Source organism: Oenanthe melanoleuca, chromosome 1, assembly GCF_029582105.1.
Source record: "Oenanthe melanoleuca isolate GR-GAL-2019-014 chromosome 1, OMel1.0, whole genome shotgun sequence".
Taxonomy (NCBI): Eukaryota; Metazoa; Chordata; class Aves; order Passeriformes; family Muscicapidae; genus Oenanthe; species Oenanthe melanoleuca.
In genome coordinates, this window is record NC_079333.1 from 106,466,905 (window position 1) to 106,490,735 (window position 23,831).

At 42.9% G+C, this 23,831-nt stretch overlaps 1 protein-coding gene across 5 annotated transcripts in view; it reads right to left on the reverse strand.

Moving 5' to 3' along the window:
- Positions 1–23,831, reverse strand: part of AGPAT3 (1-acylglycerol-3-phosphate O-acyltransferase 3) — an 84,069-nt gene that overhangs the window by 54,684 nt on the left and 5,554 nt on the right. Inside the window, exon 1 of one of the 5 annotated variants that reach the window (XM_056485095.1) lies at positions 12,529–12,814. The exons of 2 other annotated variants lie outside the window; for them this stretch is intronic. The gene's annotated coding sequence lies outside the window, so the exon portion shown is untranslated. Of the gene's footprint in view, positions 1–3,363; positions 3,482–12,528; positions 12,815–23,831 lie in introns of those variants that run through there. 2 more of the 5 variants (XM_056485103.1, XM_056485119.1) reach the window with 2 other exon arrangements.

A 23,831-nucleotide genomic window follows, 5' to 3' on the forward strand; every position in this document is an offset into this window, starting at 1 on the left:
CCACATCAAGTCTCTTCCTCAGCATCTGCTCTATTCCCACACTGCACTCTTCAATCAAACCAAGATAAGCTATTTTCTAAGATCAGCTGACATGTCTGTCCCTCAAGACATCATTGGAGCCAAAAGGATTCTGAGCAGATATGATCTGATCTTGCTAAATATCCAAAATGTCTCTCTTAAAAGGAAAAAAAAAAAAAAAGTAGATGTCAATGCAAGTGGTTATTTTTAGCATCTGAGTTGTTCTATATTTATTCCTTTATGTCTTTCTAAAAAAAGCACAATCTCTGATGAAGCATCAACAGAAAATACACCCTGCAGGGAAGTCTGCTTTATGACTGCTGGCTAGTGAGCACTGCAACAAGTACATCACACCACCCCTTCAACCACACAAGTTTAAGGGTGCACACACAACAATGCTTCCTCAGTTCCAAAGAAGGGCTTAAAACAGCCCAAACCCAGAGACCAACCCAACCCATCCACACAGAAAACAAACTCCTCAGTATTATCTGTCATTCTGATTAGATGCCACTCTTCAGACTCAAGCTTAAAAACTGCCACTTCTAAGTATTTCTAATTGTCTAACTCCCCAAAAATCCCTCAAGACACACCTTGTGAGTTACTTGGTAAAAACAACACAAACCACAACCCAAACTCCAGGACACACCATACTGCAATAAACCTTTAAGTTAGCAGGAACAGCAGCAGCTCAGCCTGTACAAACACTCAGACTATAAAAGACTATTTAATTTCTTCCTTTTTCTCTTCCCTTATAGCTTTTACCTTCTTGCCCTTAAGACTCCTGGCCCTCTACCTCCTGTGTATTTACCCCAATAACCTTGTGACTCTGACCTTATGCAAATTTCATTTTCAAGGACAACATACAGTTAATCAAAGGTGTGGCTTATTTGTTTGGGAAGAGATAGGAAAAGCAGAACTGTGTCAAGTAAGCTTCTGCTAGTTGCAGTAAACTTTCATAAAAAAACAGAAAATAGTTTAAGACAGGGTCTTACATTAACAAAAGTGGGAATAAAACTTGCATTTTGAAGCTAACAATATTTTAATTTTCTGCTCTAGAAAGATAGCTGTTATCTAGCCATAGGTATTTTAGATTTTTGCATTATGTTATAATACCCATTTAAACAGCAGGAAGTGGGAGATGGGGTGGGGAAAGACAACACATACCTCTGTATTAACCTGAAATCTCTCTCTTCTCTGACCTTGAAGAACTCTGTCTTCCCCCAGGTACTCCCTACCCACAAGACAACATGTCCCATCACTCAGCCATGCCCTTGCAGTGTTTTACCAACTGGCATTACCTGCACACTGACAGCCCTCTGATCCCAGGATAAACAGCAGGACTGCAGAGCATCAAACCATGCTCAGCACACACACTGATATCAGGTGAGCAGCTTTGGTCAGGGGCAGGTTATTAATGCCTTCATCACCCAAATCGCAGATTTTCCACAAGGTAGAAGGATGGATCTTCAAAAAATTGTACACTTTTGAAGTTAAAAACAAACATTCCCTAATTACCTCCATCTCAGACTGACCTTTGTATATTTGCCTACAAAGACCTTGCACTACATAACTGTTGCACTATGGAGGCCAGAATGACTCCAGGTTAATCTTAAAACAAGCTGTTCTGAAAGCTTTTAGCTGAGCTAACCCACCTAACTCTCCAAACTTGTTGTGAAATATTTTTCCCTGCTGATTATTAAAATGGCTCCCATGCAGCTGTGATTTCATTTTAATTTTCTGCAGAAAACTGAAGACAAGAAAATACCTAGTTTGAATTCAAGGATCCTCTTCTCATAGCAACATAAAATTCACCAAAAAAGGCAATTCTCTCACTGTTGCTCCTCCTCTACTAATAAAAAGAATAGTTTCTGTATCCCTGTAAAGTACCCCAAAGCAATACAGCAGAAGCATGCAAAACCTTAGTGAGAAATCAGATGCTTTTTACCCTGATTATTAAAAACAAACAACAAAACACATACACTAAGCAAAATAAAGTTAGTTTTGCTTAAGAAAACTTCACCTGTGGCAGAAGGACCACATCAGATTTATTCATATTTCCTACATTAAAAGCTATTTAGTTCACATGAAAAATCTCAGGCAGTTTGTCTACGTTAATGAATTGGATAATCCCTTTTTTCAAAATGGATTAAATTCCAGAATAAGCACATCAAGAGAAGTTTGCTCAGAAACCTGCACTGTGAATGGAACAAGGTTTGCCTCTTGGCAACCTTCACTTACTTAAAGCCCAAACTTTGCTGTTTTATGGATTTTGTTAGTATTTGGGTACCACATACAACCTGTGCACTGAAATGCACACACAGCCAGGCACAGCCCATTTGTAATTCCAGCTGCTCACACATTTTTCTCTGAGCAAACACTCTGAGCTGGTTCTTCACCACAGGCCACAAACACAAAGCTCCCAAGGACACAGACAACCAAGGGGGTCACTCCCTGGCCAGCCATGCTGTCATCAAGAGCACACCAGGGACAAAAATAGCTTCTTCCAGAGGAATTAAGACAGCAACATGACCTCTGGCACCTGCCCCTGCTATGAGAAGGTGGAAAAAGCAACAAGTCCAGCAAGAACAGATCCAAGTCTCAGCCACAGCCAGCATCAAAGGTAGTAGTTAACAGAAGGCAAAGTAGCTCCCTTTGCACTGTTATAAGTAATGTACTTTAATATTTGATGTTAACCACTATTTCTGCAGCTCTCAGTCCTTTGTGATCTGCTTTGCCTTCCAGACTCTGTGCCATTTCTGTTTCCTCAATATTTTCCCTGCCTTCTGTCATCTTCCTCATCATTGCTGAACGCCACCCCTATTTTCAGCTTTATTTTGTATCATTCTGATTCAAAATGCCCTTTCCCAAGACAAAGATCAATCTTTGTGAGCACAGGACCATGGTCTATTGGTTTATACTGCCTTCCAAATAAGCCTGGCCTAAATCCCCCGTAGGCACACTTGGGATATGGGACACCTGGGTGGTTTGATAATTCACAGGTTATCCCCATCCCAAAATCTCCAGGTACCACTGCCTACCCCCAGCAACTTCTTCCCTTGGGGTGGTAAATCTCCTAGAGGTTTTGGTAAATTTGCCTTTCCTTCCCCAGCCCAGCAAAGCAGAAATACCACTCCAAGTGCCCTAAAGCCCATTCCCCCTGAGCTCCTCAAGGAAGGTGACAGGAGGCACAAACTTGGAAAGGAGGAAGATTCAAAGGGTTGGAGGCCCAGCAAAAATACAGGATATTCAGGATATCCTGTAAAGGATATCAAAAGGGACAGGATAATCAATGCTGTACAGGAGAATCAAAAGGGGCAAAAGGTTGGTTGATTTGAGTGCACACACCTGCATGAAAACATGGGGAGGGCAGGTCAAGCAGATTCAGGATCCATCTCTTGCTTTCTATTCATCCATGCTCACTCACTAAGTCATGGCACAAAGTTTGGTTGCCCTGTTCCACTGTGCCTGTTCTAAAACACTGATCACAAAGGTTCCCCTCTATGACAAGTGTCTTAGATGGGACCCATGCTGGGTACCCCAACTTTTTGAAGCAGATGTGTGAAAGTACATCCTCAGTGTCCACAGCAGCCACCTGTGACTCGCAGAACTCTGCAAATATTTGCATCCAGCCTTTTGTGCCAGCAGAACCAGGCAGCACATGCCACCTCCATCAGGCAAGATATGAGGTCCTGGCCTGGACATATCTCTCCATAGCCTGCAGTCAGCAGGACTACCAAAGAACTGTTTATTTAACAGCACCAGGCTGGAATCAGTCCTGCTCACACTGCCTGGGGATCCACAGAGGGAAAAGGCACAAGTTACCCTGTAAGTAACTCCCATGGAGGTAAAATGTCTGGAGACATCCTTGGAAACCTTGATCATAAAATCTGTCCTGGTTTGAAGGACAGGTGTCTGCCAATAAAGGCAGAAGCTTCTCTTTGAAATGGAAAATGTAAACCCCCTCCCTCCAAAGTATTATCATTTTGAAATTAAGGGGCTTCTCAGACAAAGATATGGGAATTAGGAATAACAGTTCTTTACTAGGAAAATTAAAATAGAAATGCAGTATTACACAGAACAATCCCAGCCCTGCCAGAGTCAGAATCCAACCTGACACCCGTCAGTCAGTCAGGGTGTTGGCACAGTCCCATTCAATGGTGGCTGCATCCTCCTGCAGTGGCAGATGTGGTTCAGCTGGAGCAGTGCTCCTGGAGAAGGTGCAGTTTTCCTCTGGAATCCAGGGATGATGTGTAAAGGTCCAGCTTTCCACTGGAATAACCACAGCCAGACCAGACTTGCTCACCCCAGCTTACAGCTTGTAGGGACTGAGGTTCACAGGTGACCTTACAGGTGACAGTCACTCTTCTGAGCAAGGCCTGAGCTGCTCAAATCCCATTCAAGGGCTGCAGAGATGCTGTGCCACAAGGTGGAAGAAGGCTTTGGCTATGCCTCTTCTCACAGCAAAACTCCAGTGTTGCATTTTAGGCTATAGGAGAGTGGTGAAAAGGATAATGCAACACAGTTCCTTGTGTAATGGAGAAGAAAAAGAGAAGAGAGATGTAAGGAAACACTACACGTGTATATAGGGTAGTACATGAAAATAAAATAGAAAAGACTTACAGAAAAGACTTATTGGTCCAAGAAGGCAACATTTTTTTGAAAACATACCTTTTGCAAAATATCATGAGACACTACTTTCATGCACCCTGCAGGTGTATAATCGTTGTTAGGAATTCTTGTTCTTGTAAAGGCAGGGCTTCAAGGCTGCTTTTTCCCTGGTACCCAGCAGCATTCTACAACACATCATTTCACATATTGAGAGTGCCTGCTCCTCATCATTTCACATATTGAGAGGAATGGCATCCAGCTGGACCAAGCTTCTTCACTGCCAGAAAAGCAGCTGCAAAACTTGAGAGAAAGCTTCTCTTCTGTCTTCCCCAAACAACAGGTGAGACCCTGGTCTTTTGGGTGTGCTCTGGAGAGCTGATGGTGAAAAACACCCACTCCCTGACACCACTGTAATCTCAGAAACCAAGCAGGGATGCAGGCAGCAGCTTCCATAGGTCAAGTGCACAGGAAGAGAAATAAAGCTTGTTCCCACAAGAGGCTTACACAGACACCACTGCCAGGGAAATGACACTCCAGCATCATCCCTGAGAAACAGGGGAGAGGATAATTTGACACTTCCTGGAGCAGCAGTCCCAGGAGCAGAGATGCAGGGGGCAGGTTTCCTCCAGAGAGCTCTGCAGCACAGGCACAGGAAGGATGGTCAGCCGAGGCAGAAGAGTCCATCAAATGTAGAGAACATGAAGAGGACAAAGGAAGTAAGACTGAACTCTCCTGGCCTGCTCCTACTGCTCTGCACATGGGGTTAAAGCAGATACAGCCACTCAGCTCCCCTGGCAAAGGGATCCTGTCCTGTGTGGAGAAAAATCCACAGAGAGCAGCTCCAAAATCCCAGCCAGAGCCCAACATTGGCACTGAGGGGAAGAGAGGACTTTGCTAAAATGCATTAAGAGAATTACAAGCCATACTGCAGTACAGTTCTGTTGCTTGGGGGTTTGTTTGTCTTTATAAACTTTTGCTTCAGACATCTGATGGACAGGTACATTTTCAATCTTCCTTACAGTATGTACCTTTCTCACTGTGGTTATAACCCCCACAGCTACTAGAAAAAACAGGGATCAGCATGTCTATTTGAACTACTGATAAAGACAGCACACAGTCCTTCGATTTCCAGTTGGAGCAACATCCTGAGCCTGAACATTTCACATGGGTGTGTTTTCCCCCCTTCCTCCTCCAAACAGGACATTCAAACACCCAGGGGTTATCAAACACAGAGCAGTATTAACCAGCCTCTAGGATATGAATCCCATGGGCTCAGGGCAAATTGCTGAAGCCTGTTTCTCCTCCAGTGGGCCCTGTGCTGATTCACAAGCCACATGAAGAGCTCAAGGCAAGAGCAGGACTCCACTTTGGCACGCACCCTGCCAGGCAAGGCAACCACTGCTACTCGAAATTCTCCTCTTAAGCTTGACCACTGCTGCTACAGGAAAGGCCAGAAGGCCAAATTTGGTCAAAAACAAGTCAGGGGGTAACCAAACAGGGTCCAAGCAGGGTGGATGACAAGGGGCCAGTCCTTAAAATAATTTTTTTGACTTTTTTTTTTTTTTTTACAGAATTGTCTTCTTGTGTCTCAGATCACTGCAGCAAGTAACACCACCAAGTGCTTCATTAAACCACTGCTTTCCAAATATTTCCATTTTACAGCTCACATGAAGCATCACCAATTCCCACTCAAGGGCTCTGCTTCAGACATGCACTGCAGATGTCTCTGACCCTGGCCCTTCACTATTCTGAGTTTTCACTATTCTGGATGAGTGCCTACAGAAAGGGGATATCAAAGGAGAGAGGGAAAGTTTCCTTACATCCAGGCTCACCCTGACACAAGTGAGAAGCAATATTTTAACTCAAGTGTGTGTAGGAAACCCCAAATCTTCATGAATATATTGGAGACTGAAATATTTTTTCAGCAATTTCTTGTTCTGTTTCTTTGCTTTCTCTGCTCCTGCTCTCTATATAATACATGCTGGCCTATTCTCCAGCCATAAGCACTGAAATCTGAGAGAAAGCAGATCTCTCATGCACTCACATTATCACCACCTAGATGTAAATCCTCTGTGTTGGCTCCCCTATAGAGAAGAACCAGCTGCAGAACAATAGGAATATTCTTTATCAGGCAGTTCACTTCTCTTACAGGGTTGGACAACAGGGAACAGCCAAACTGGAGGGACAGGGATAAAAGGAATAAAAAAGGTCAATGTAGGGAACAGACTAAGCAGATCTGGCAGCTGCCTGCAAAAGGAGACAGAAACAGTTCTATTTCCAAATGGGGTAGCAGGACCCACAGAAACACACAGGATAAATCCTTACCAGAGCTGTACACTCATAACTAGTGCCATCCATTCCTGTTCATGTCTGGACAACACTCTGAAGCCTGGGGAAAGGACTAATTTGAGCACAGCTCTTCACTGGGCTGATGAATCAGCTCTCCAGTGTGCATTCTCCTTAGGGAGAAAAGGGAGAATTGGCAGAGGACAGCACTGCAGAAGACAGCAATACAAGGAAACAGCTGCTGAATTGGATGCAGAAGCAGCCCATCATGTGGGGAACATTTTGGTGCAGTGTTCTTGGCCAAAATCCTCATCCCCAGCATGAAAAGGAACAAACACACTCCCTTAGGAAATTCACAGGCGTTCCAACTCCAAAATGCTGGCACAGCAAAACCCAAGCTCTTGGTGCTGCACATGCAAGTAACAGCAAGGCAGAAAATACACAGGGTAAATATCAAAGGAAACATCCATGATACTGTCCTTGAGAGGACTGCAGTTGTGTGCACCCAAAAGGGATCAGCTTGTCACGTGCCCACATCTGGATTTCATGAAACATGAAAAAGTTTTTAGGTCCACTGGCCTTAAGTCTGTGCTGTTAACTTCACTCATTCTTTCATAAGATTAAATGCAAAATGAAATTCAAGTCTTTTCTACTAAATTATTTTATAAAACCCTTAAGAATTCTCAGAATAAAACAAAAGTACAATGTAGTAATGTATCTGAATAGTCTAGGCCATAAGCTGTAACAGGTGCACCAGCCAAACTATATTTAACTGTTTTTCTACATACCTAACTGTTTTTCTGCATATTTCTTAGTTTAAACCAATATTTATAACAAGTGCACTTAACAAGCCATTTTTAAGTGTTTTTCTGCAGCCTAACTAGATAAAATCCTTCAAAACTACTAGAACATGTTGTACTAAATAAAAAAAAACTAAAAAATAAAATACCAAAATTTAAAAACCCAAAATAAAAGTAAACAATGAAATTCTAAACAACAACCAATCATCTCACCTAAAAAGCCTGTACAAAATGTGTAAACAACATAAAAACACCAATCAAAATATACATAATTGTGTAAATAATAGTCTTAAAATACATAACTAACACTAAAAATAAACAATAAATCAACTTCTACATAATCATGTTAAGATGGTCCCCTTCCAACCCCTCCCTTTCCATGATGCTCTTGATGATTTTATGAAGCACATAGCAAAATATTACAACTGCAAATGTACATGTGCTCCAAGAGCTCTTCACACAATTCAATCTGTTCCAACAAGCAATTTTTATACTTTGAGGAACAGAAGTGGGTTTATATTCCTGTGCCAGACTGACTGGTCCTCTCCTTTTTCTTGGAAGCAAAAACAAACCCTCCTCTCAGCTCTGTCAGCACAGAGATACAGACCTAACTTCAGAGAACTGCAAGTAACCCGACCTTTTAATTTTTCCTAATGCTTCACATGTGTCCCATCAGTAGCAGACTAACGTTTTCCTTATTTGTTCTTTTCCTGCACAGAAGAAAAGAGCTTTCAGTCTGTGAAAGACGATGCCTTGGGCACTCCCCATGGGCCTCTTATTGTTCACTGTAACTTATTTCTCCTGCTGGCAACTGGAGACTCATTCACCAGATTTCTCTGGTGACAGGTATAATAAGAGACAAGCAGATAACTCCTATTGCATCTCTGGACACCTGCTCTGAAAGAGTTTTCTGTTCTGGACACATATTTGACCTTTCCAAGGCAAGAGCCAGTTTTCCACAGAAAAGCCTTGGTCTGATTGTCAAACTGAAGGGTGGTAAAAATCCACTTGTTCTCAAATAACTTCCAGCACTACCTTCATGAATTGAAAAACCAACAGCCTCAAGGACTTATTTCCAGTCCTGCAAAACACAAGGCTTAAAGCAAATAGGACCTCACTGTTGTAATACAAATAAAACTAGACACTCTGTCTCTCTATCTGGATTGTAAAAATACAGAGTCCTCTGAAGGAGTCCTGCTGGTTTTTTCATGAGTTTTTTTCCATGTCACCAAAAGTTCTACCTTCCCCCACAACAGCCTTGACAGGACCCTGGAAAAGCAAAGCAGCAGATTTTTTTTAAAATTCTAAATGCTGAGCCACTGAAAACTAAGGGAGGGCTCTACATACACAGCAAATTCCTGAGCCCAGTGAGACTCAGGACATGAGATCATTGCTTCCTCCAAAGTCAGCCTGAAGATTGGAACCATGCTAACAGTCTTCTAGTACTCAATGGCTTTCAAACCACTCAGCAACTCTACCCAAAAGGCATAAAAAATAGGTTCTGAAGAAATGGTGAAGAGGAAAACATGCACATCAGATTTTGGGACAGTTCTTGAGTGAGGGGAAGAAGAGCAGATAAAGAAAACTCCACTGGAGAGGCAGGAGAAGCAATGTGAGTGAACAAAGATGCTGCATGAAACTAAAAAACACAGAGGTCACAAGCCACATACTTCAGCAAAGACCAGCATCCCCTGGAACAACTTCCTAAAGGCCAGAATAGTCTTTGTAACTAATAATTTTTTAAATCAGGTTTGGAAGCTTTCCTTGGAGGGAAATTAGTTTGCACCCAGACTTATAAGACAGTAGTTTATCCCTGGGATAATTCCTACACATTCTAATTTTGGCTTGTGACTTGGGGGTGGCTCTGCAAAGGAATCAGGGAATGAAAACAGGGAAGGAAAAGGAAATAAGAGAAAGTACATAAAAAGATACAGAGGGAAACAAAGAAACCATACTGATAATGAAGAAGAATGAGTAAAAGCAGCCTAAAAAGATAAAGTAAGTATGCAGTAAGTGGATTCCTTTTAGTAGAAGATGCGTGGGACAAAATAAATGGAACAAGACAAAACAGTTCTGTGCAGAAAACAGTTCTGGGGCTGGAGCAGGGCAAGCAGGGGCTGTGAGGGGAAAGATGACAACTTTATTTGTTTTTCCTCAGATCACTGAGTATTTCAAGGATTGCTTTTCCAAGCACAAAATTTCCTGTACCAGAGAAAGGGAGGCTGGGTCCAGCTGGCCATGCAACACACTGACCAGTGTTGAGCTGAGCAGGCAGCACACAATGACAAAATGCTACACATTCACCCTGACTCTTCCAGGTGACACATCCAAGCACAATGTGACTCTCTTTTTTCCCTTTCCACACTGCCCTGATCAATACAGGTGCTGTTCATTTGCTTGTTTGGAGCTCCATGACAAGGGGGAGCAGCGAAACTTTACCTGGACCCAGCTCTGGGGGGATCAGATGTGTGCAGGTGTTGTGATCTATGCAGAAGGAAAGGGGACACCAGGAACAGGGACACAAAAGCAAGGCACTGCCCAGCCAGGCTCTTTCTCCTGGCTTCTTTAAGCAACAGCCACAGGATCAAGTGACAACAGCCAAATTAAAAGGGTTTGCCACATAATGGTGTAAGTTCAGGTCTTTATAGTCAAGAGTAGCTCAGGTGGAAAACAATGTAGGACAGATCAAAACATCCTGATTCATTAGGCAGAGAGGCTTTAGAGCAGGGTGGTTTGTCTCGTTTACAGCTCTATCAATGAAACCAATCAGCCTCTCTGAACACAGCAAGAAAGTTTTTTAGGGCAGCAAAGCAGGATTCTCTCAACCCTGCTAGGCATGGGATGGCAACTTCCAAGGGGTGCTGAACAGAGGGATCAATCCCCTCACCAGATCCAAGTTTACTCCTATTTTGCTGTAAAAATCACATCCAGCAAAACACACAAACAGAAACTTCCAAGGGATAAACACTGCACATAAACTTAGAACAGCTGAGCCCTACCTTAGGCAGAAAAAGGCAGAAAATGCACACAGCATCATAGGCACACAAAAAGCCATAGACAAAAAGTAACTATGGGAAAATAAGTCTAATAAGTCTTAGGGAAGTAAAAACAGGCAGCTTTACTATATCCTCTTTCACTTCCACCTGTATGTTTCATCCACACAACTTCTACCTGAGAAAAACAAAACACCAAAAAACAGCAACAAAAACAAACCTGCAATAAGCAGAGATATTCAAAAATATTTTTCCCCTCCCATAAATCCTCCAGAGTCTCTTTACAAATCATGCAATTCTACCCTGGATCAGCTCAGTGAGCCTCACACTGCACGGGGTGGTGCCAAGTGTTCATTCTGGAGAAAAAGAAAAAGCCCTGCTCCTGTATAGATAGACTTGAATGACTCCAGAATGACTCAAGGAGAAGGGAATCATTATTCCTGAGCACCAAAGACAGCTGGCAATCTACTCATACCACATGCAGAAAGACTTTTGAGCATTCAGCAGCACAGTCAAAGAGATTTATTCCTTCTTGCGTGTGCCTCTCTGCTCCTGGGAGCTCCATTATTTGTGTTAAAGTGTACTGTCCTTTTTAATCTACCTACTGCTTTCCAGATTCATTTCACAGCATGGTTTTTAAAATTTTAAAATCAAAGGGAAAAAATAGGAAATTAACACTGCCCAAATAAGCAAGTTGGATTTGTTTCTTCCTTTCTCTTTATAAAATTTCTGAATACAAATAAAGGCAATGAGGAGGGGAAAAATAAATAAATTAAAAATATATATATATATATATATATATATGTATAAATGAACAGTCAAATCCCAAAAAACCAGATTTCTACTTTTCATTTAAATTTTACAGATTTGGGTCCTACAGAAAGACTGACTGCATTTAAGCTCCACCAAAAAGACTCAGTTGCATCCACATGTCAGTAGTCTGTTTTCACACCTCGTTGTCAGCCTGAGTACAGGGTTAGGCTTTCCCTGATTCTTATTTTCCAGGTGCCACAAGAGGTTAAAATGGAACAGTAAAGCCACTTCCTACATAAAGAAATCAAAAAGAAGTGAGATTCCTCTCTACATCCACCACATTCATTTAGTTTCATATGGGAAGCAAAAAATGTCTCCTTATTATCCTCAGAGGGAACATAAATACATGAGTAAAGACAACTTTTCCTAAGTGAATGAGAAATTTAAAGAGTAATTGCTATTTCAGGAATATGGAATCCATAAAACAGTATTAGTAACTAAAGGTTAAAATATTTACTGGCACATGGAAAATAGAATTCCATGCTGACAGAGCATCCCAAGTACAGCACATTCACTGGTAGATTAAGACCTCATACACACTCTAGAGGTGACATGCAGGGTAATTGTGACAGACAAGGAGTAACCAGTACAAACTGAAAGAGGAGAAACTTAGGCTTGACATTAGGCAGAAATTCATTATTGTGAGGGTGGTCAGACACTGGAACAGGTTGCCCAGGAAGGTTGTGGATGCACTGGAAGTGTTCAAAGCCAGGTTGGATGGGGCTTGGAGCAACCTGGTCTAGTGTCAGGTGTCCCTGCCCATGGCAGGAGGGTTTGGAACAAGATCATCGTTAACGTCCCTTCCAAACCTTGACATTCTATAAATCTGTGATTACTGCTTTTCATTAATGAATCCCCAACCTCCCCTTGCCCCCCAGCACAATCACCTCGAAACATCAAATCCCAAACCACTTTCAGCAAACTGAGAAACGAGGTTTTCCCGTTCTTCCCACTGCACAGGTAACCAAAGAGCTGCTGTGCACAGACCCACAGGAGCACTCCTGCCTTACCCAGCACAGGGAAAGCTGCTCCAGGAGACAGGAACCACAGCAGGGATTTGGGCACAGCCAGAGCAGCAGCTCCACCAGCTCACAGAGTCCAGCTCAGGTTCAGTGCCCCGGAGCGATGGCCAGCTCCACCTTCATCCAGGGATTCTTCACCAAAGAATGCCCCACAGCATCCCCAGCACACGGCACAGCTGGCCAGATGCCTGTTTGCACACTCCAGATGTGCTGGAATGGGCTTGGAGAGGAGCAGGCAGAACGTTCTGAGCCACCCCTCGCGTCCTGCACGGGGCAGCTGCAATCTCATGTGGCTCAAAATATAAATACCCCTTGGAAGAGGCACACAGCCAGGGTAAAGTGCAGGTAGAGCAAACACACAGCTGCCCTCTGGACCTCTGGCAGTTTTTTTTTATGGTTACAAGGAAAGGTTATGATTCCTCACAAGTGCATTTTGCCAAGAGCCAAAATTGGCTTTTCCACCCCGTGTCCTGCCCCACTGCCCAGCTCTGCTGTCACCTCCTTCCCAAGCTAAATCCACCCCCTGCAAACTTTACCAGCCCTGCTGCCAGTGATTTGTCATACCACAAAGCAACATTTCATTACAGTCCTCAAACATAATTTGAAATATTTAGAAAGCACAACCTATAGTATTACTTATCCATTTCAATTCTATAACACACTGCTGTGAGACTCTTTGCTTTCCACTGTGCACAGTGGCAAACAGAATATATTCTGACCCCTACTCAAAGTAGTGGCTGAATTTTAGACAAAGAAAAATGGGTAAAAATAAGCAGAATGCCTTCTGAAATCAGGCACAGTAAGCACTACTGCAATGAGCATTTGATGCACTTCAAAGGCAAGAATGTTTACTGTCAGCAGGGCAATAATCTGGATGAAGCATCATTTTAAATGCTGGTCACTAGAGAGATGGGCACGAGTTACTGATCTGCAGGGAAGGTTTCTAGTTATTAATTTCTAAGTTTAAAGCTCTGCTTATCACTTGATTCTTAAAAACAGCTAACTCTGCTTCTGTCTTTCTCTTGGACATAGAAAAAAATTTAAGAGAAAAGGAATATATATGTAAACTCCCCCCCCAACTTCTCCCCTTCCATTGCTTCCCAGAAGGGCATTCAAAAATAGGAAATACTCAAAATACTAAACAACTGAATCTATAGAGACCTATATAAAAGGAGTCATAACAAAAACAGAGTCTTAGTGACCAAGTAACCTGCACCACCTTAATATCTGAGAGGTATTCAGATAACAACAACATTCAGAGACTCCTTGAACTTTACCCCAATTTGCACTATTGATGTGGCTGCTTTTCAAAGACTGGACTTTCTCCCACTATCTACATTCATCTCTCTTTCCACAGCTCAGGATGGTTGTCATACTTTTTGCTCTAAGGCAGCTTGCAACAACAGCCCCTTTTGTAAGTCCAAATCACTCTTTAAGAATGATGGCAAAATTAAAAATAAAAAAGCAACTTCATTCAGTCCTTGAAATCAAAAGGACTTAAACATTTATCAGAGTTGTTATTCTCTGGATAACAGAGGACTGGAAAGCACAGAGGTGCAAGAGTTTTGCTAGGGAATGACTTCTCTTTTCACAGCACAAATATTTTTCCAAAGCTGCTAATCACTGGAGTTGTTTCATTTAGTTTCTTCAGACCATCAGAGCCACCATAAAGCTATCACACAATGTTTAGTTTGGAAGTACTGTCTTAAAAGACAATGGGAAAGTAGTGGGGGAAAAAAAAAAATCTCACCATACCAATCACTACCTTATTCCTTCTGCCTTGACCCTAGCAGAGGAATTGTATTTCACAGAAATGGGGGCCAGAAACAGGGGAGACAGCAAGCAAGCAGACACTACATTGCTCAGCTGCCTATAAACTCCTAAATGCATAATAAAAAACTGGATCACAACAATGAAAATACTAAGGCTTCCAGCACTTGCAGTTCCATATGTACCTTTCCTTCAAAACAGAGTAGTCCCACTCCTATGCACCTGCATTTTTACAATGTTCCTTTATTATAAATTATTCAGAGACCTTAATTTCAGAGTGATTTTAGAGCTTATAGCCATGAAATCCCATCTTCAAGAGAGTGAAATAATCTCAAACTGAATTTATGCACTGACCTATGGATATTGCATATTGGCACTTAAAGCATTTGGCTTTGCACACACTGACACTGAGGCAGGGAGATGAAAAGGTGACTGGGGTTTGAGGAAAAGGCTTCCAGGTTCACAGAAAAGAAGAAAAGTTGCTCCTTGAACTTCTAACCAACCTTTATGGAAGAGACCTGGGTTTCTAAACATAGCATCAAGGGATGTTTTTAGATGTTTCCAAGACACATCCACAACATCCACACAAGACTGGCAGATGCCACCCTAGACCATTGGGAAACCAGTGCCCTTTGAGAGTGGTGGCTCCAGGCCAGGAGAAATGCCCTAAACTACTAAAGGGACATGAGATCAAGCTGCCCCACAAGCCTCTACAACATTTAATTAAAGTAGAGGTAATAGTTTAGAACCAGCCTAGTCCCTCCATCCTGTGCCCTTCCAGACAGTTCATTTGGTGGATGGACACATGATTTTGGTGTGGAGAAAAAAAGCTGCTGTCTCAGTGCAAATATTTTTAATATTTTTGCATGGTATCAGTCCACCTGAAGAAACTTTTGAGAATAGTGACCATGAGAGAAAGAGCATATAATAAAAAACCTGAGCTGCACAGGAGGAAAATATAAGGTAGCAATAGGAAAGATCTAGGCTTTCACAACACATCAAGGGATTTATAACACTATTCCCCTCCATTACTTTGTGAGAGATCATGGCAGTTTCCCTCTCTCTTAAAAAAAAAAAAATCAACCAAGCTCCAGTATGAAAAAGCATACATGAAAATAACCCCAGGTTTTAGACACCAGACATTATAAATGTTAACTACTTGATATGCACACTTCACACTTTTGGAAAGTGTTTTCTAACCTCACAGAGCCATCCTGTTCTCCAAAGCCACAATGATTGCTAACAGGAACTATGACATGATGGTGAACAAAGGTGACATCCTTTGGACTCCAAATACTCTGCCTTAATTTACTTGGGTACTTTATAAGTTTTCTCTGCTCAGTGGCAAGGACTTTCAATTTCAAGTTCATACTAGCAGTGAAACAGATCAAAAGAAAATATGTCCATTTCTGATCTACAAAAAAACACTATGTCAAGAAGAAATTGTTTTCTTCCCCTTTGGGCTTTATTACTTTCCCCAACACATTTTATTAGTCAAAAGTACATTTAATCCAAAACAGAAATTAGTGTTCCGAAGTCTGAAATGAAACCATGTCAGGAAAGCCAATCACTGCCAATGGGACAGACCTAGCAAAAATTAGTTTGAACACTCCAATTCTTCTAACTTCTATTGTGAGCAATGCCCAGCAACAAAACATGCCCATACAAAATGAATCAGCCTTGACTGAAATTTGATTTTTGACTGGATTACATTCTTTTTCCCAAAATAACCTCTCATTAAGGAACTAAAAAAGCTGCAGTCAAGAACTGGCCAACATAACTAAAATCTTTAGTGAGTTAGCACATGCAGAAACTCTCACTTCCAGCACAAGAACTGCAAAGCTGTCTGTGATAAGTTAACAGCTGAACAAGTTTCAAGATAGGATTTCTACATAAATTAGGACTGCGTCCAGACCTGGGACAGAAAACTAGGACTCTCAAAAAAAGGAAGAGATAATGCATCCTAAAAAATGGGCAGCAGCTCCTAAATGGCTGTAAGAGCCCTCCAGAGAGTGTCTGAGCCTCTTGGCCTCTGAGAAAGCAGCACAAAGTGCCTTGGTGGGACACGGGGGAAGAAGCAGCAGAAACAACTCCACAAGTTCCTAGTGGAGAAAATAAAGAATTTGGCAAACAGCACATTCAAGATGTGACAGATCCCAAGGAGCAGTGAGCAAGGAGAGATGTGCCCCAGGAATTGAGAAGCAGAGAGGCAACAGGAGGCCCAGAAAGCAGAGGCTGAACAGATGATGCCCCACAGCATCTCCCTGACACATTCCTCTCTTCCAACCCAGACCAGTCCCAGCTGAAAAACCAGCAGTGGCTGCCCAAATATTACATGTGTAAATGTGGGCAGGTCTGCTGGTTGCCCACAGATGGACTTGGCAGTCCCCATGCCATGGCAACATAAATGTTAACCCAAGAAAAACCAGGAGTAAAGGCCATTTTCATTCCCTTCATGCTCCTCCTCTTCCCCCCCACACACAGCTTGTACCAAAAAATGGTTAGAGGTACAGGAAAGAAAACCTGATCTGAGTATACTGGAAGCACAAAAATGAAAGCCACAAAGATGGAGTGTTGCTAGTACAATTACTGCATCTATCACTGTTTAACTTACCTGCTTGTTACTGTAATTTGGGAACTGATTCTAAATGCCTAAAAAAGGGCCCTGACAAAAACCACAATAAGTGGGATGAAACAAGGAAGAGAAGGAGGAGGAGGTGAACAAGAGACAATTATACCAAGATAAGTTAGAGATGCACAATTTCACCTGCCTGAGAAGATCCACCCTCTTCTAGAGGAGACATGCAAGTTAAAATTGCAAGCAAAAAAGCTCAGTGCAGGAAAAATATCCCCACTCTGTAATCAGGTTGTATCTTCTTGATGCTGCTGGAACCTGTTAAATACTATTGCTGTCAGACACCCCTGCAGAGAGGACCTGTATCAGTGCAGTGGGGATTTTAATTTGTGTAACAACTATTTACAGGTTTAGAAGCACACAGCTAATGAGGACTCATGGCTATCCAGAGCAAAAATGTACTGTGGAGTGAAGGTAACTGGCTTTCTGCTGTTCATACCCTCTCTCACACACAATTCCACCAGATTTGTGAACTCCAACACTACATTATCTGCAAAAGAGTATCTTCCAAGATATAGGGTCCATTTACCTCACAATAACATCCAAAATGCTTCCAGTGGACAGAACCCCATGTTAATATTGTCCTGGAATTAAGGCAGAAACACAGCAGGGCTCCCCTCTCAGAAGAGCATCTGGTATTTTGAAAGCCAGCAAATTACAGATTCCCCAGCAGTTACTGAGTTATTAAATAGAGGCTCAGTTAATCTTAGTTCTGTCTGACCTATGTAGGCACAGGTCCCATAGAGAGCAATAGGAATACTGAATTTCCATGTGGTCAGGAGGCAAGTTGTGCCTCATTGATATATCTCATTTACATTAGAGATACACACATTTTTGATGCTTTATTAAGCCACGGCTCATGAGAGCTCAGCACTGCCAAGGTCACATGCTGGTCATTGCAGGGAAGAGAACTCCAAGAACAAGATGCTCCACTTGCACTTCCTTGCATGGAGCATCCCAGATCGCCCCTGTTTTACCAACACACAAAGACCACATGTCCTGCCAAATAATTTTAGGTTCACCATGCACCAAAGAAATCAGTTCAGGAAGCTGGATGGTATTTCTTTTCTGCTCACACAGAGTGACAGACCATCACAGTCCATAAATTTTCTGGTACTCCGTCTCAGATGCTCGCAAGCGAAGCGTTCCCTGGTACAGGGAGCCAGAACTTGGCTCTGATTTTAATTCAGTGCTTGTGGTTCTGCAAAACTACTTCAGCACCCACCAGCTTCATGCAATGGCTGCAGTACCAAAAAGGCAAGAGAGAACCAGCACCTGCATTTAAATTCTGCAGGCACTCACCCAGCCTTTCAGCTTTTGTTTAGTGCCCTCCATGCATTCCTTGTAGTTACCACTCTCCTTTGGCTGGTCATCAGGAATTAATTGTACCACAGAAACTCACTGAGAGCCCAAAGGCTGAAACAAAAAACAGCAAACTGAAGGCACCATGGTCTATCTGGTAGCTGGGTTCCAGCACCTGTTTTGATCTCTAAGGTCTCCACCTTCTCCAGGGAACACACAGGGATTGCAAGGGAATTGCTTCACCTTCTCCAGGAGGAAGATAAGAAGCAGCCCCTATCTGCAAGGACCACCTGACAGCAAAGCAAAAATACCAATATCCTTCCCAGGGTTATTTGATCTGACACTCAGAGGTCAGTGTTGCCCTGTGCAGGAATTCACAGCACGTGAGGCTCCAAGAGTGGAGCAGGGCTGGAACACGAGTCTCTCCCAATATAAAACTGCAGGGTGTGCAGCTAAAGGAGATTTCCATAAGTCACCTAACCCAGCTTTGACAGCAAAGCTTTTCCATCACCTTTTACTTCTCTTCATAATGACTACTAATTTCTTGTCCCTCACTCCCTCCTAGTTAATTGGTTTTTTTTTGGTTGTTTTTTTTTTTTTTTTTTTTTTTGCACAGCATCATAAGGGATGAACTTACATTCTTTGGATCTCCCCTGCCCCTTGCCACATCTCATAAGGGTTCATTTCCCACCAGGGACCAAGCACTTCAGTCCCCAGTGCAGAAACACCAAACCCCAACTCTACCCCAGCATCTGCCAGGATCTTTTCTTTTTGAGCTACTTCCAGCAACACCGATTTTACAACTCCTGCTTGGCAACAGAAAGCTTTTCCCAAAGTTTTGCAGCTCTCCATTCTGCATCTTAAATCCCTAACTTATCCTCTCTACATCAGGCAGAGAGAGCAGTTCACTCCCTTCTGCTCCTGCAGCAGCCTTCCAGGTATTCTCTACATAGAACCATCTTGATTCTTTAAACCTTCCCTTTATTAATGTTTTCTGTACATCTCTGTGAATGTGTTTTCCCCACTCAGTTTTTCTTGGTCCACAGGAAAAGGTGCCTCCAGCTGCATGCCACAGTCCATCTCATGCCAAGAAGAACCATTTTGCAGGTGTGTGTGTGTGCACCCTCATCTAGGGTGCTTGTTTTTTTTTCCTCTGGAGTCAGAGAACAAGGAAGGGTTTGGGGTTCTTAGGGGTTTTTTGCAATCACCTAAGACAGACCCACATTCAAGTTTCAAACTGCTAAGTGGAAGCACTGCATTTCTGGTTATCATCAAAACAGGTATTTGGTAGGAACACAAGAAAGCCTAGAGCTTTTTCCCCCCCTTTAGAAGTTTTGCCAACCTTGCTGTGTTAATGAGCAGTGTTAAAGAAAAGCCTCCAGAGTAAATACAGAGGCACAAATGAATGTAGGCACTGGTATCACCAAAAATTGAGGCTGTTGTGATTAACCTTATTCAAAGGGAGGGTTCAAAAGAGTACCAGCAGACTCCTCCATTCCAGACTAAACTGCAATCCCACTGTAATTGATGGTGCCAACCATTTTTTTTCCAGTGTTGGTATTCCTACTGCACTGGGGAAGAGCAAGGAGCCAAACAGACAGGAGGTAGCCAGTTTTATCTGCTCAGTGACAAAATCCTCCTACCCAGGAGTACTCCACCATTCCACACACTGGATCAGGCAGACACTTAAAAAGAGAGGAACATGGCTCTGTTTCCTCTTTAGGGATCCAGGACAGTTAATGCTGGCCAACAAGAAAGGACAGGCCTGTGAGAGGAATGGAGGGGGTAAAAAAAGTAGAAAAACTGCAAGTTGGTTATTTTAGGTCACACAGTAAAACCAAGGCATCTGTGCAATGCTGCAAGGTTCATATTTAGAACTAAACTCATGAGGTTCAGAAAGGCAGCTTACAAACACCACAGTATGCTTCAGACCATTCTTTATGCTTTTTGGCCTGAACCCATCACTTTAAAAGCCAGCAATTTTAATTTTTTTTTATCAAGCCCACCCCTCCCACATACCTCCCTGCCACAGGGCAGCAATACAACAGATATTTCTCTCCAAATTAAATCCACTTCTTGAATGAAGAGGGTCAGGAGGATGAGGGCACTGCACTTTAAAAAAGGGCATTAAAAAATAATTATGCTAAACCACGTATCAGCACAAATTAAAGAGAGACAGTAAAATGCCTGCTTTCAGCTTGCTTAAACATTCAATTAAAAAAAGCCATCTAGGCAAAATTTTATTAAAATAAATCAACAAAGGAAATGCCTGTTAAACCAATGTGAAACCACATTCTTTTGGATGTTCTTTGACTGAGAAGGAAGCCTTCAGTGCCATTATCAAGCCAGCCATGTTCTCAAAGGATGTGCCTTCCTTCACAGCAGCAGTGGTGTGAAGAGCAAGCAGTGCTAGTTTCCAATGAGCACCAAGTGCAGTAAAGCTTCTGCTGGCTTCCCTTGCACAAAAACACATCCTCCTCCTCCTCTGTCAGGCCCAGCAAGCCAAGTCACCCACAGATAACCCTCCACAGCAGATCACAGCTTCCCTTGGGAGCCACCAGGACAGGTTTGGAATTGGTGTTGGAACAGTCAGTGTAGATGGATGTGAAGTACAGCCCCTGCACCCTTCAGTGCCTTGAAGGAAAGCCAGAGGTTCAACCTCCAGACCAGATCTACCAACATTGAGATCACTGCAGAAATAGAAAATGTTACGAAATGTTTAAGGCTTAGGGCATTAAGAAATTGATGAAATATAAAAAGTGCAAGAAAAAAGAAAGGTAAGAATGGATTATACCACTTTTTCTTTCTGTAGGAAAGGTAGATGCTCATTACCTGAATGAAGTAAGGCTCATAGTGGGTTGCATACAGCAGGTCCTTTTATTTCAAATATGAACTTTCTGGCTCATCTACCTGGTTTTTACTGTGAAGTAACATAACTGAGGTGATGTTGTGAGTGCCCCAGGACTCATCACCACCACCTGGGCCAGCTCTTGTTCTCCAGCATGATATTGCTTCTGAAAAGCCAACACACCACTCCAGCAGTGCACTGGAATACACCAGGAAAAAAACCTATATACAGACAAAAATTAAACAACTTCTTATTGGAAAGTTGTTGGCAAAAGCTCCAAAAAAAACCAGAAGTACCATCAAGAGGGCTTTGGTACAGGCAGAGCTGCACCCAGGAGAGCCTGCCAGCAGCAGTACACATCTAACACACACTAAATAAACATCCATTTTTAATGGACATGTCTTCACTCCTAAACTCTATGCTCCAAAAACCTTTAACATAAGTTATAGTCCTCAATCCACAGCCACAGCTCCAGCTGCAACAAACAAGCTGAAGCAATGCCATTTTTACCCAAAGTTTCAAAGGTGAGGCTGGATGCCTTTTCTGGGGGCTGAGCAGGACCCAGGCAGCAAACAAGCACGTCTGCAGCAGGTCAGAGCCAAGGTCCAGCCCATATCACAACACATCCCTGGCAGACAGCAGCTGATGGCCAGGGAAGAGCAGAGGAGCAGGGCAAGCACACTGTGACCCTGCTGCTGCCCAGCATCAGTGACCTACAGCCAGGGCACTGCTCTGCTGCTGCCTTCTAAAATCAGTTTAAGGCACCACTGCTGTTAGGCAATGAATGCAAACTCAGTCTTTTCAGAGCAGGCAGAGGGCTCAGAGTGTTTTCTAATGAATATTTGGGCAGGAAAGCTTGAAAGGAACCAGCAGTGTTTGGCAGCAATAGGTGTTGTACCATCACAGAAGATGCTGGGGAAAAATGCAGCTGGAGTGTTAGGCCAGCCAGTTCAGCTTCCATTGACAGAAACAACTCAACTTGAGACAGTAAAGAGCAAACTGAGTTACTCAAAGTACATCCTATTTCAGATTAAGTCATCTCAATTCCTAAAAGATTATACAAACAACATCCTTGCTACAGTGCTAGCTAAATATGATATACATCTGTTTTCTAGTAGTTGTCCTCTCCACAAGTAAGAGCAATACCACATGCAAATTCAACATCAAAACCATTTACAAGTTTCAGAAGAGTTAGTTGTGAACAGAGACTGAAAAAAGGCATGGCCCTGTCCCCTTGCCATGGGGTAGCCAGGAAAGAAAAAGACAAGATAAAAATCTCAAAACACAAAAGCCACCTCAATCCCATGATCCTAGTGATATTTCATTGGAAATGGAGATCAATAACAATCTGCAATCCAGCCCAAAGTCCCATTGCTACTTATACATTTAGCCAAATGAACTTTACAAGCAAAGCAAGTTAAAAAAAAAGAAATCCCTCAAATAGAGGAGAGTCCCTAGGAAGAGAAGGGCTCCAACCCTCTGTGCCATAAGTAACCACAGGAAACTGTCTGAGGAACCAGACACCACCTCTGCTGTGATCACCAGAAGGAAAAAAAATTGCTCAGGGGGAGATTTGGGTCACAGCCTCTTCACTGACCTCAGGAAATGAAAAACTTTCTTTCCCTTTGGCTTCAGCCCTCTTATAATTCAAACCTGGCTGGCTACATGGTTAATAACCCAAGGGCCATCAGCATCAGAGAGATGCAAGAGAAGATTCAGCTCAGACACACTGATGAAGACTCCAGAAAGGTATTTGGAGCAAGGAGCCCATAGAAAATAAGACATTGTGCAGCATAACCTTGGGTCAATCAATCACAGCTGCCCCTGGGAGTCAAGCTCTTGCATTAGGCAATAAAGATGTGTCAAACCTAGAGCTGCACATCCCTGCTCAGGTGGGAGAACAGCATTCACACTGAAACCTGCTGCAAGGTTTCCTGCCTTTGTCAGATGAACTGATCATGGTTGTGTTATTTAGCAACATGTCAGCTGTTATCAGAACTTGGGCCCATAAGCAGTCTAGCCCATATCACTACCAGGAACATGAAAGCTGACCTAGCAAGAGAAGACTGAAAACTGGTAACAATAAAGCATGATATGAATTATGACAAGAAGAAAGACAGGCTGCTTTTGAACCAGCACGTAAATCACACATTTTTCTCCATCATGTTCCCCTGAAAAGACCAAATCTGCATTTGAAGTACAACAACTTTGAATCTCCAGGGGGAAAAAAAGCATTCTTTGTGCAGAGTCAAGCTTTGGTGAATCTCACAGCAGTAATTACAGACACTGCCTCCCCAAGCCATCTGCTGTGGCATTTATAACTCCTGGAAGGGCAGCAGGCAGAGCTGGTGGAGGAGAAGAGGAGACACAAGCATCTCAGCAGCCACAGCCAGGCTGCACAGGAAAGCTGTGCCACTGGTGTGACCCGAACAGAGCTGATGTCCTGGTTATCCAGACCTCCTCCAGCTGGAGGTACAGCTGGTGCTCACCCAGCAGAGGGATCCACACCTTTTTCAGATCCAAGGAAATTAGGAGACCACCCTCAAGTCGAACTAAGCAAGCCCAGGCTGGCAAGACCCCAGTGGGAAGTGTCTGGCTAGGATCTCATCCCACAAATGAGGAAACTGGTTCTCTGGAGTCAGTCTGAGCAGCCCAAAATTCACAATCTGCAGCCAGGGGAAGAAAACCATTTCTTCTTGACATAATGGGTTTGTTTTTTTTTTTTGTAGATCGGAA